We start from the raw sequence: 13,666 nt of genomic DNA, 5'->3' as shown, positions 1-13,666 counted from the left end.
TATTTCTAATCTCAGGGCTGCTTGAAAAGGCCTTTATGATACATAATGCATTGTAAGTGCGTTAAATATTAAGTCAACAATCACCAAAATACACAAGGATTTTCTACTGCCCTAATATTAGATATCATTTACATAGAACGTATGTATCATAAAATAACTGAAATAGTGAATTGTGAGACAGTTAAATAAACTATTTTGGAATCAGAAGAATTATTGAAAAATTTTTAAAGAAATTTCTTAGCGAGTAAAACTTTCCATTTTGACGATAACAATCGTGTCCTTAAGAAGCTTTAAAAACATGTTGTGGACGTCCTTTTGTCTCTCTTAAGTTCTAAACAAGCTTAGAAATAAAACATCACAGATTACAAGTGTCAGAAGAAACTGTTTATGTGTCTCTGCCTCATTTCATATAAATAGAGGATACAGAACTGGAAGAATTCCCAGTGAAGGCACAGCCCAACTCCTTATTTTGCTGATGAGAAAGATGAGGTCTAGAGACAACAAATAATCACCAAGAGTGAGGATGTTTTAATTTCTGTAGCTTTGAAATATAGTTTAATATCTGGTCAGGCTAGTGTCCTCATCTTCTTTTCCAGAATTTTCCAGCAGTTATTTCACACACTGAGATTCTTTGCCAAGCCTGTGGAGTGGCTGAAGAGGCTGCCCTTCTGTGCCTGCTGTGGAATTACACTTTAAAACACCTCTAGCCCTAGTCATGCAGCACCGGGGAGGAAAAAAACCCTTTTATGTTCAGGTCAAAAGGCTCGAATAAAATTGAATGATGCGACAGAATCAGGTCTCCACAGCAGCCTGGAGGCCATGGTTTTGAGGGGCTCCCTGGGCTGCATTGGTCATGGGCATTCAGGGCCATTTGGTTTGCTAGGAGATTGTTTTTCTTCACTAGTACATGAAATCCTTGGAAGTGAGAAAAATGTAAGCTGAAGCTCAACTAGTCACTGCTGCATGCTTTAAGAATACTCCTCCCCCAGTGCAAAAGAGAAGAGTTGATATTTGAAAGTTACTATTTATATTTATATTCTTAATTCATGCAAGAACTCATTTGTTCACAAAAATGGAGTTTTCAGAGAGTACTGTATTAACAAAACAACATGGTTCTTGAACTTTCTGGGTCATTCTGCTGATGGGCAATTTGAAAAAAATGAATACCTTTTCTTTTCTACACTGTGCACACTAATGTTATTTTGGTTTGCTGCCATGTGCAACTCTCTAAACAGAGGAAAGAAATTAACTTGCCGCATTCCTAGTGTTCCAAGCCCAATAGGTCCACCTCTTTCTTTATTTTTATCATTATGTTACATCTTTCAAAGTTCTGTAGTTCATCTTTAAACGTGTTTTCCTTTTTTCTTCTTATATTAAGTTCATCTTATTTAGTTTACCTTACAGCTTCTAAAAAAATATCTTACTGTCATGCCCAAAAAACCCCAAATTCCACTTAAACTGATTGAACATCTAGAACGTGTAAGGGACTGTGTGAGACCCTTTCACATGTTTGGTGTCACTGAACCTGCAAAATTATGTGAGACAGACATTAGTAGTTTCATGATAGGAAAACTGAGTCCAATGGAGAGTTACTCTGTGCATCACAAAGTCCAATAACTAGTTACCGTTACAGAAGGACATTGTAGGTGACTTCGAATGGCTCATCATAGAGTTCTGTGTGAGCTGTGCCTTCCCTGTGTCTGACCTCACTTCATGCCAGTTTCTCCTGGCTCCACTCAGCTCTAGGCACAATGGCTCTACTTCTGTTTTTCGAACACTCCAAGCTCGTTCTCCTCTGAAGGACTTTGCACTAACTTTCCCCTCATGCTCTACAAGGTGATCCACACACAGGTGGCTCCTTGTCACTCCTCCTCCAAGAGATCTTTCCAGTCTAGGGTAGCCAGCCACACCACCACTCTCATGTCACCCTACTTTAAAACTCTATTTCTGGCTTATTTGTTTTTCATCAGCCTCCTCTCATAAAAATACAAGCTCCACGAGAACACAAACACTACCTCGTTCCCCACTGTGTTCCTAGCATCTAGAATATCACGCGGAAGGTGTCCGATAGGGGTTTGATGAATGAATGGATCACTGTCTCTGACTAGTTGAGATCAAGCTAAATAAAAGGGGAGGGCTAGGGTGTGAGAAATGTACAAAGCCCGGCCTTGCCCTCAGTACTTGTAACCCAGCACCTGGTGTGTCTTCATGCAGAAAAAGGCATAAAGGGTTACAGTTAGCTTGAGACTGTGGGGTAGATTTACAGTTACTAAAAATAAGTCTCAACATATAAATCTGGATGTTTGCAAGTTCATTCCAGATCTTTAAGGAGTCTGTGATGAAGAGAAAGAGCAAGAAAGACCAAAAGAACAGAGGTCAGAAATCTCAGGGAGCTGGACCATGGTCTTCTCAAGAGTAGGAATTATATGTGTATTTATGACGTATCTCCTAGCTCCCTATTATTGTATTCCTGGTTCCTACCTTATTATTGCCAACAGAAGACAAAATATACATCTGTTGAGTGAATGAGAGTGTTGGATTCAAATCCAAAATAGGTGACATGATACTTATTTCCTAAGCAGTTTTCTGTCTAAATGATACAGACAGCATCAATTCTTTTTTTTTTTTTTTCTTAAATTTTTATTTTGTCGATATACATTGTGGCTGATTATTGCTCCCCATCACCAAAACCTCCCTCCTGCCTCCCTCCGCCCCTCCCCCCCAACAATGTCCTTTCTGTTTGCTTATCGTATCAACTTCAAGTAATTGTGGTTGTTATATCTTCTTCCCCCCCCCCCGGGTTTTGTGTGTGTGTGTGTGTGTGTGTGTGTGTGTGTGTGTGTGAATTTATATATTAATTTTTAGCTCCCACCAATAAGTGAGAACATGTGGTATTTCTCTTTCTGTGCCTGACTTGTTTCACTTAATATAATTCTCTCAAGGTCCATCCATGTTGTTGCAAATGGCAGTATTTCATTCGTTTTTATAGCTGAGTAGTATTCCATTGTGTAGATGTACCACATTTTCCGTATCCACTCATCTGATGATGGACATTTGGGCTGGTTCCAACTCTTGGCTATTGTAAAGAGTGCTGCGATGAACATTGGGGAACAGGTATACCTTCGACTTGATGATTTCCATTCCTCTGGGTATATTCCCAACAGTGGGATAGCTGGGTCAGACAGCATCAATTCTAAACAGAATTTTATTAGGCATATTGAGGCCTGGGGCTCTCCAGTGTCAGCTGGATCTCATGGGGACAAATCTGAAGAGCCTCTAATGTTGCATCAGGAGTTTGTTTTCCTTATAGGAGGCCATTGTTTGGGACTCAGCTCCAGCACTAGGCCCAGCAGACCAGACCAAACCAGAATGGAGCCACTCGTGCAAGGTGCTGCGTAATCAAACTGAACTTTGAAACGGGACAGTTTTCTAAAAAGGAGATTCACAGCACCCAGTCAGAAGGGGCCCAGTCAACCTGAGCTGGCACGATACGGAAGTGTCCTCTGTTTTAACCCTACAAGGAAAGTAACTTTGAAACAATGAATCTGCTTTTTGTTCTTTATTTCCGCTTTAAATTAAATTTGTTGAAATTTTGTTCTTTGACAATACTAAAGTTGTATTTTCATAATCTTAACATAAATCCAAAATTGGTTGTCAGATATCACCATATATCTTATTAATCAACATTTCAGGAAGAAAGATACAATAAAAGCAATATTTTTAGTTTTCTTTTTTTTCTAGTCTTACATGAAAGTATTTTGCTTCTATTCCATTAAGATATACTTGCTGGAAATTCATATTTCTATGTTTTCTTGCCTTTCTTTTAAAATTTAAGTTTCCTTAATTATAACTTTTATATTCATGAGGAAGAGAATTGCTGCATATTTTTACCAGCCAGCCAGAATAATTGTAAATATTTTGGTGGTTTTTGTTACAGATTTGTGTTCCATATTTAAAATCATTGTATTGTCCTGCTTATTAAATTTTGTGTACTGAGGTCAGATAAATTGGTACAATTTTCACCATAAAATACTATAAACAATTATTTTATAAAAGAGAAGATGTGATTTACTTAACTACTTTGTCAATACTGAACATAGTACGTTTCATTTTCTCCTTTTTTAAATGAAGCCCTTTTATATTTTAGATTTTTTAAATCTAAATATTATATATGTTGGAAACTCAGATTTTGATTACAGACTATATAGTCTTACATAAAAAAGTGAAAAAAGGAAAGGAAATTCTAAGCTGCTTAATATCTATTTTCAGAAGTTTGTGACATACATTGCCTTGGTGACATACAGACAGGATTCTTATTTCTTCATACACTCATTAGCATTGAGTGACATCTTCAAATACAATTTCTAATTTTACAAGTGATTTTGAATTTTTCTTTGCATGTACGTGCTGACCCTTTCTTCATACGTTGGCACTTGCTTTCTTACAGCATTATATCACTGCTGCTGTTTCTATAGTAATGATTCTAGCTTTACTATGGGGATAAAACAAATTAAAGGCCCAGCCTCTTTCAGGAGCTTTAAGTCATTCATCTTGATGAGAGCACCTCGTAGCGAAGACAGAAATGAACTATGCAATCTCACATTATCATCTCAGATATGCTTAGGCAAAATACAAGAGTATTTTTTTAAATAAAAGAAAAAAAGTTCAAGAAGGAGTTGAAATAATTTGTCCAAAGTCAGACATCTAGTAAATATTATGATTAAAATTATAAGACTGTAATTTCAAAATTCCCCACTACATCTGAGGTCCTCCTTGATGGCATGCAAGTCACTGGCGAGAGAAAATCTGGGTAAAGTGGTGAGCTTTCATAACAATTGCTGAAGTTTTTCTACCTACCAATTCCAATATATATGCATTTTTATAAAATCAACCAGAGCTATGCACACCAGAGCAAAAAGTATAGCCATAGGTGGCATTAGCTTTCACTTGTTAGGAGGCACATGGGACTTACCAGCTGACATTTTCCAGTTACCATCTTAACCTCATGTGGTTCTTAGAAGAGAAGCTCAGGTATAAGAGTTTGTTTTTCTGCAATCCCTTTATCTGTCTCCTAAGAGCAGAATGCCATCTCTGGATGGTCTTTGCTTATCAAACTGGCATTTGCTGCACATGTTTCAAATGTACATGGTATTTGAAAAATGATCCTTCATCTGAACGAGCTTTTGAGAACTCATTCCTCAGGCTGCACACAAAGCTAGGGATATAACATAGCCTGGGAGGCACAGGGAGACGGCAGATGGTCTTGGGGTAGCTGATACAAGCAAACCAGCCGCTGTGTGTTTTCAAATGTTCAAGTGACTTGTTTTTCATTCACTTCACTTGGGCCTTTCCCTGGCATCCCGCAGTTAATTGAATAATTTGCCCTACTTGTAACTTCATGTGTCTGAGCTGTAAATATTTGTGAAATTAAAATATTTGAAAGTTAACTCTTGGTTAGTCAAAGCTCTCTGATGTTTATAGCATTACTATCAGAAGAGAAATTTCCGGCAGCCACAATTTATGAATATTTCTAAAATTTTCACAACTTACGAATATGCTGAACTCCTTGTATTAGCATTTTCTGGATGCCCTGATTTTGAAAATGGTAGTATTATGAAAGAAATTCATTTCCAAGTTTGTTTCTGTCAGAGCAGTGTGAAGGACGCTCAGGTTCCAAGACTATTTAATAAACGAAGCACACAGAGAAAGCTGTTAAGTAACAAAAGAGCCAGCTTTTCCTTAGCTGTCGTTCTCACTTGATACTCTTCCCCCTGCAGGGTCCAGATTGAAGGGAAACTCATATGTCTTGGATAAGGCATTTTTATTGGTTTGTTGTTTATTTAACACCTTTATTGATGGGTATGGAAGAGAGACTGGGAAATAATGCCAATAAAAGGAAGCTTGTAAATTTTTTTCTTTCTTTTAAAATATCCTTTTAATATTCTTTACTCTCTCCAATCCTTCCTTCCCTCCTTCACTCTTTCCTTCTAATTCCTCATATCATAGGCATTGTAGGATGCAAAGAGGCAAAACTTATGATTCAAGGGGGTAGTGGTGGTAACGTCCTGGTCGACTGACCAGGTCTGAATGAGGAGGGGCAGATTCAGGCTGGGTCTGTGAGTTCAGGGTGGAGCCTGTGTTTACATAAAACTGGGGCATTTTGCTCATCATGGATTCTTTTGCATTAATTTTGATTTCTGATAATATTGCATTAAAATGTTATGTATCTTGATTACCACCTTCACTGACACTATTTAACTTTTGTGCTAGCAGCAAATGCCTCTCTTGTCTCACCTAGGACTTCTCTGTTAACAAGTTTGACAAACTCCTGTGGCAACATAAAAGCAGTAGATGAAAAACTAAGAAAATCTCTACATAGAAATCAAGTTTATAAGCCATCTGTAAGAAGCTGCCATAGACAAGAAAGAGAAAATCCAATTTACAAAATCTACCAAAACCACCTTGGGTGGTGGAGAAGGGGTGGCACAATGAAGGTCTCTAGCTACCACTTTAGCCAGACAGTTACACGGGCATTCATCTGTCACTCTGCAATGGGTTCTGTGACCATTCCACTTCTGTGCTTTTAAGTGAGGAAATAACTTTTATTCTGAAGTAACACATTAACTCAAAATATATTCCCTCATTTAAGAGATTCTTTTGAAATGTAGGACTATGTTTGTTGTTTGTTTGTTTGTTTTATCAAAAATGACTTCTTTCTTATATATACATTGTCCCTTTAACTAGGATTTTCCAATTGCCTCATTACTTTTCAGAAACGCATTTTGACTTCTTTTAAACACATTTGTTTTAAAATACCTGTGATTTACCTAAAGCATTTTTTGTGTTAGTTGTGTGAAGTTTGAGGAATGAATAATATTATTCTTATCTATTCTGCCTACTTAGTTAGATGTTTCACTGTGTATTTTTATAACACTTCACAGAGGATTTAGTCGATGGTATGATTACCAGGCTAAGGGTGTTTTAAGTAATTCTATTTCCAAGTACACATCACACCGAATATAACACCATGTACCTGCTATCACAATTATACACATCAGAAAGGAGGGGTTTCTTGAGGTGTGATCTCGCTGTACTTGGAGTTTGTCTCATTTCAGAGAATTTCTATGAGTAATTACTACTCAAGTGTCTCCAGTAAAGATATTCAGCTAATTAGAGCAATCTGTTTCTTAGTCACTTACCCTTCTAGATCTCCAATACTCTTTAATTTATTGTGCCCCTTTCTGCTGAAGAATTCACAGGACATCCAGTATAATTAAGTCTGCTCATGATCTCCAGTGCTATGATTCAGAAAAATTGGAGGAAACTGAGAAGACTACTAGATGAGTCTGTGTGGTCCGAGGTATCTATTTTTCTGCAGGGTCTGTGATTTTCTGTTCACTTCCCTATTGTTCCAAATTGAAATCAATTTAAAGAAGTCTCACTTGGAAATTTGCAGAGGAGCGAGTCCAAACTGCCTTCCTTTAGGCAGGAGTAAGCATCTGTCCTTGAGCCCCTTGCAGGTAGATCAGCTAAGACAGGAGATGAAGGAGGGTGAGGAGAGGATAAGCTGAAAGCAGAACTGGGCTTTGGGATGAAGGAAGGAAAAAGAAGAGCGACAATTCAACAAAATCCATACCAAGGGCCTGAGATTTACATACCCAGGCCCTCTTCTCCATGGCCCAGCCAAGAACGTGCACAGAGTCTGCCTCAATCCATCAGGCTGCACTGGCAGCTCCGCTTCGAGCCTCAGATCACAAATGCATGTCAACTCTGTGGAGAGAGACCTGCGTCTGCTGGGGTCTTCCCTCGCAGAAGCACATCCATCACCCTGGGGAAAGGTGCTCATTGGAGCAGCTGTGATGGGACACTGCACAGAAGGACCGAGGGGCCTGCTGGATCGTCTGCCAGCATGGTCTGCTCTGTGGTCATAAACTCAAGGAGTGTCTACACCTGCGGCTGCCCAAAAGAAGGTTGTTTTTGTTGGACTGTCTGCAGTTTTATTCACTTTCCCCAAGATTCCCATTCCAGAACCCTTAAATTTGATGGGTATTTTAAAAACAGTAAAATGGTGAGTTCTTAAGTATGGTTCTAGGACATAGAACCCCCCAAAAGTCTAGATTTGGTTTTCCAAGATAACTCAAGCCGAGTGCTTGGACTGTCATCTGAACTGCCTCCACTGCCCTCCCCCCGCCACAGTTCTACTTTCTCCAGTCACATCGTGACACCTGAACTTTGCTCTCTGGCAATTGTGTCACTGGTGATAGTAAAGCACTGAAACAGTGATGTTATATCTACAAAACAATCAAAAAATGCTGAATATGAATGACTAAGTCACAGAAGAATTGAGCCACGACAGGGGTGGCTAGATTCACTTCCTACGTTCTGCTCTCACAGAATTGGAATAGGTTTGGTTTCCAGCTCCTTCTCCTTGCCTAATCCCTGCCCTACTTCCCAAAGAGTTTGTAATGAAGACCTGTTAAACTTCAAAATCAGCCGATTTACCCTCTAATCGTTATTGGAAGCTTGTCTTCATTTTGAACTAGAAGCACAGCTCTTCTGCAGGTTCAGGTTCGGCTTGAGCTTTTAGACACTTTGCAGTTCACAAGCCCTGGTTGCGATCCAGAAAATTTAAAGCACAGACATTGTCCAGATGAATGCAAATAAAAACCTGTCTCGCCTAGGTGAATAGTGGAAGCCGGGTATACAGATCACAAAAGTAGTGGAATGTTAGCATCAGAATTCAGTCCAACACCTTCACTGACTGTCTTGACCATTTTAGAAACACAGTCGGCTTTTAAGTGCAAGCCAGAGTGAATTGTAAAGGAAAAACTGTCCACAAGGTGGAACATCCAAATGCCCCACACTCGTGCTTTGCTCACTCATGGGCTCTGTGAGCTTGTTACTGCTGCCGGGTCTTCCATTAACCTTAACCTCTGTATTTTCAGGAGAAATGCGTGTAAATAATTTCAGAGTGAATATTAAGAATGTTCCCCTTTTCCATGCTCATGTTGCTATTCTCTCACCATTAGTCATCACTTTGAATTATTTTTTAAGCAGTGGTGTAACATTTATGCTCTAGTCCAGTGTTTGTCAAAGTGTGACTATGTAGTCCGAGTATTGCACAAATATGCTTTGAGGTCTCTCTCGGCATCAGAGCAGGTAAGGCAAACTCCCACCTCTTTTCATTTTACAGTAACTCACTTGTTATCTGTTTGGATATGAATTTCCAAAGGACAGGAATTTTACTGATGTCCCACCCTATTCTCTGTGCAGAGTGATATTCAGTAAATATTTGCTGGAATGAATGAATGCATGCTGTTTCTTTTAACATTTTATATGAAAAAAAAAATTTTGAAAATTACTGTCATCTTTGCCATCTCTTATCTCTGAAATGCCTTTACATGATTGCTCAATGTACTAGGCTGGTTGGGAGCTCACCAGCCCCGTCGTGCCTCCTGCCCGTGGAGCGCCATGCCTGCAGCGGCCTCGCTACTGCTCTGCTGAAGGGATGACTCCTTGCCTCTTGGGCTGCTTTTGCGTCAGTGAGTCACGCTACAGAGATCCTAGAGCACGTGGGAATTTTAATGGAGTTAATAGCTTTTGAGACTTCAAATTAAACACCTAGAAAGGAACCAAACCGGACAGGCCTTTTCACAAGACTTCTCTGTTCAATAGCACATTTAGCATAGAAACTTTCCATGAACTCGGTGGGCGACCTTTTCCCTTTCTTTACTTACACTTAATCAGATTGAATGTGACCTTTGGGAGCCTAGTGCTTGGATGTTGAGAAGGGTACATGAAAGGATAAGAAACCACACATTTTTTTTGAGTACATTGCTTTTGGAGGCATATTAAAATCCTCTTGAATGCTGTTGTCTTTTTCTCATTGAAAATATCAAGTCTGTTTTCTATATAAACAGGCATTTTCTTTTATCTTGGTGATATTGTTTTACATTCCAACCTTATGGCTTAAATATTTTATTGGTCTCAAAATAATTTTTTTAACATGGTCTGATTATTTGAAAAAATCTCACTCATGTTGGAAAAAACATTTTTAGTGACCTTTCTTTCACCTGAGGAGGAAAACAAATATACAAATAATATTTTTCCCTGTATAATTGGTGATGCTTAGTCATACATAGTTTGTCTGGGTTAAGTATTATCTGAAATTGAAAGGCAAGCATGAAGATCACCTTTCTGAAGATCCATTTCATATGATGTTTGCATAAAGACTCTTGCCTAAGCCACCAACCAAAAAAAAAAAAAATCATTTTAGCATTTGGAGAATAGAACAGTACTGAATATTGTTATTTATTTTTAAATCTTAAAATGAAGGTGAATCAGATAAAGGCATTAGAAGGACTGTAAACAGAAGATCAGGTGACCTGTATTTGCAAAATAGGTTTGTTGATTCGTGCTGGAATTACAGAGCAGATGACATGTGTCTTTGTTGTCATTGGGGTCCTAAATCTCCTATTTACTCCTGCCCTGCATCTCGTCCTACTGTCCCCTCCCCATTATCTCATTCTGGAGGGACCCCTCTCAAATCTTGGCCAATGGTAATGTACACCAGAGACTGGCAAACTTTTCTGTAAAGGCCAAGGTAGAATGCATTGCTGCTAGGGCTCTTCCTGACTCTACTTTCGCTTGAGTATTTTGTTGTTAAGGCTCCGCCTCCTAGAATGCAATGCCTCACTGCCTCCCCGCTTCCTTGGCCCTCCGTGGCTTTCCGTGAGCTGCAGTCTGGAATGGACATAGAAGAAAAGGTGCTGGTGGAAGTGGAAGAATGTCGCTGGAGGGACGCTGGAGGCCATACCCTCTCCCAGTCCCAGACTTACAATGCACATCAAAGTGACAATCTCAGTGCCTCTCTTATATTTCTTTTTTTAAAAAAAAATATATTATTCTTTATTAGTTTCTAATATTGAAGTCAACATTTTTGTTGGTACATTTTGTCAAGCGCTTATAGAAAAATGTTACAGGTCTCATTGTCACCACTGCAATACATTTACTATGATGGAAGCATAACCTGTGTCTCAATTTAGCCACATTAACAATTTTGGACACCATGATCAATGGTGCCCTTTCTCATCTAGAATGAGGCTTTTATATTTCTAAACCACAGGGCTGACGGTTCACATTTCAGCAGCCAGTCTCCTGGTTTCTGGCAGTGAGACATTTTGCACCACTGGTTATTGGTAATTTCTTTCAGATTTTGGCTTACCATTGATTGCTGGTGCTCATTTTCAGCAGAGGTATTAGGAATGTATATTTATGATGTTTCTTCAAGCTACCTTGCTGGGAAGTTGGAAGCAGAGCTGCTAATCACATCTAAAATGTAATCTTAGATTATATTTCCAGCTCATGTCATGGCCAGGCCTGGGAATGGCATAGAAGCTTTAGAATTGTACCCTTGCCGATGCCAGACGCTTGTGGGCCATTACCTGTAGAGTTTCCTGGGTGGCTTTTCCAGACCTTCAGTGTCACAATACAGCAGTAGTTCTGCAGCCCTAAATGGAATAACAGTATTTTTTAAATACACACATATAAAGAATTAACTATGACACATTAAGGTTTTGCCACAGAGAGATAATTTATATCACTATTTGGAGATGTTTTAAAAACTAAAGAATTTGAAAAACAATTTTATCCACTAAACGATATGCATTTGGATAAAGCTACCACAACCTGAGATCTATCATTAGAGACTTGGAAACTCCATGTAAATACTGAACATTCATGACAGATTAAGAGGAAACTGGATAACTTGGAAGACTGGTGATGGAATCCTAGACATAAATGAGCCAGATCCCCTCTCACAGGTGAAACTCAACACTCTAATCAACTGCATTTAGAGACTTCTGCCAAATTTGGCTCTAAAGGCACTAAAGATGAGAAAGGGGCACAAAGTAAAGAGACTCACCCAAGATCACGAGTTAGTGTCAGGGACAGGACCAGGCCCTCCAACTGGATCTTGCTCCGTGTTTTCTTCCCCATTTCCACACTGTCTAAACTTGGCTAACTTAGCTCTGGTGGTCTAACCCACTCAGAAATGGCTCTTAGTCTCCCACATCCTTGTATGGCCTCTCAGGATCAAGCACAGAGCTTCGGCCACAATGATTGCCCAACACGAGCATGTCCTCACCTCCAGTGTCTCTCTGTGTTCCCGCCTGTACCTGTGTTTAGATAAGACCTGTGTCTCCTGATTACCCCCTGCAACTTTTTCCACAATAGAAACTGTCAAGGTCAACTATATGTCACTTAGGTGTTTAAAAATGTTATTTTTTCTTGCCATCCTGAAGGAATTTCATAAGCATTTCAGAGACTGATTAAATGATTGCAGAATTTGTGTGTTTCTGCCAAATTGTGTTGAATAATAACAACAAAAATAAAGAGCATTAGTCCTAAAGTCATGCGGGAGCAGGTTTGGGCAGAGAACAGAGCACGGCATGTGTGAGTTGGCTGACATGCGTGGCTCTCACAACACTGCTCTATTGTCAGCAGTAACACAGCCTGAGAAAAGGCCTTGGCAAGTGTGCTGTGCATATATTTGTTTTTGAGCTTTGATAATGTGTTGGCTGCGATGTGATCTTTATTAGACTGGGAGATGTAAAACGTAGCTTGTTTGTAAAAGCCATTGCCAATGACTGACAGATATTTATTTCAATGGCACCCAGTGAGCTCAAGCCCTTCTGTAGTTGCTCACGTTTCCATGAATAACTTACCGTGTAAAGATGACATGTTTGGACTTATTTGAACTCGTTATATAACCCAGGTTAGTGAGGGATGTGTTGGAGGGCTAGAAGAGTATTGTTCTGTCTCTAAGGACAATTAACTCTGTTTCAGTTCTTGATTTAGTTCTCACTGGATGTGACAGCCAAGGCACTTTGGTTTAGTGATGAAATATCCAACAGACCAGCATTCATAAGTTTGTCTTGAGGCATTTTTATTTAAGCTCAACCTACTATAATGGATTGTCTGGTTGTAGGGGGTTTTATGTATAATTTTGTTCATAAACTGAGAACTATAAAGACATCCTGTGTTGTAATAACATGCAGGGCTGAACTTTTCAAAGCCAGAGTAACAGACGCTTTTGTGCCTTCAACACACGGTTTCCTTAAGGAAATTCCTCCTAGAGGGTCAGAGAACTTATATTTTGAAGGCATTTTAATGTAAACCCTCCTTGGAAAATCATGGGTTCTAGGTAATTCCTAATTTCATGGGTTTCCATTTAATTAGACCACATTTAGCTGACAGAGTCATTTAGGAGCATAGCTCATTATCTACAAGGAGGACAGGGGAGGAACGGAGGATGAGCAGGGAGCAGTGTGAGGCGCTGAAAGGATGCAGAGGGCGCATGGCACGTTGGTCCCCATTGTCATTTCCTGACATGGTGACAGGAGGCTCTACACCAGGGATGGAAAACTGGGAGCCATGCTTTCTTAGGCTAGCAAAGAATTTTGAAAAAATTTGAGTTTGGATGCATTTAGGTGGAACGTGAACTCGCCAGTACCACAAACCTGGCGCTTCACAGTCTAATGACTAAGCTGTGAAGGCTTTTGAGTTTGGGAACTGAAACCTACCATCCTTCTCTGCAGAGCACAGTGAGCTGCATCAGCTCAGGGATCGTGTATCTGATTCAGTTTTAAAATCTCTAGCACTTAGA

At 39.5% G+C, this 13,666-nt stretch overlaps 1 non-coding gene across 1 annotated transcript; it reads right to left on the bottom strand.

The window, feature by feature from the left end:
• Window positions 1-10,971: 10,971 nt before the first annotated feature.
• On the bottom strand, window positions 10,972-11,105 carry LOC134382870 (small nucleolar RNA SNORA1). Its single transcript, XR_010024132.1, has one exon. It is a non-coding gene; the product is annotated as a small nucleolar RNA SNORA1 (small nucleolar RNA).
• Between the last annotated feature and the right edge of the window lie 2,561 nt (window positions 11,106-13,666).

Source organism: Cynocephalus volans, chromosome 7 (genome assembly GCF_027409185.1).
Source record: "Cynocephalus volans isolate mCynVol1 chromosome 7, mCynVol1.pri, whole genome shotgun sequence".
NCBI classification, from domain to species: domain Eukaryota; kingdom Metazoa; phylum Chordata; class Mammalia; order Dermoptera; family Cynocephalidae; genus Cynocephalus; species Cynocephalus volans.
This window is presented reverse-complemented; position numbering and strand designations above follow the sequence as displayed.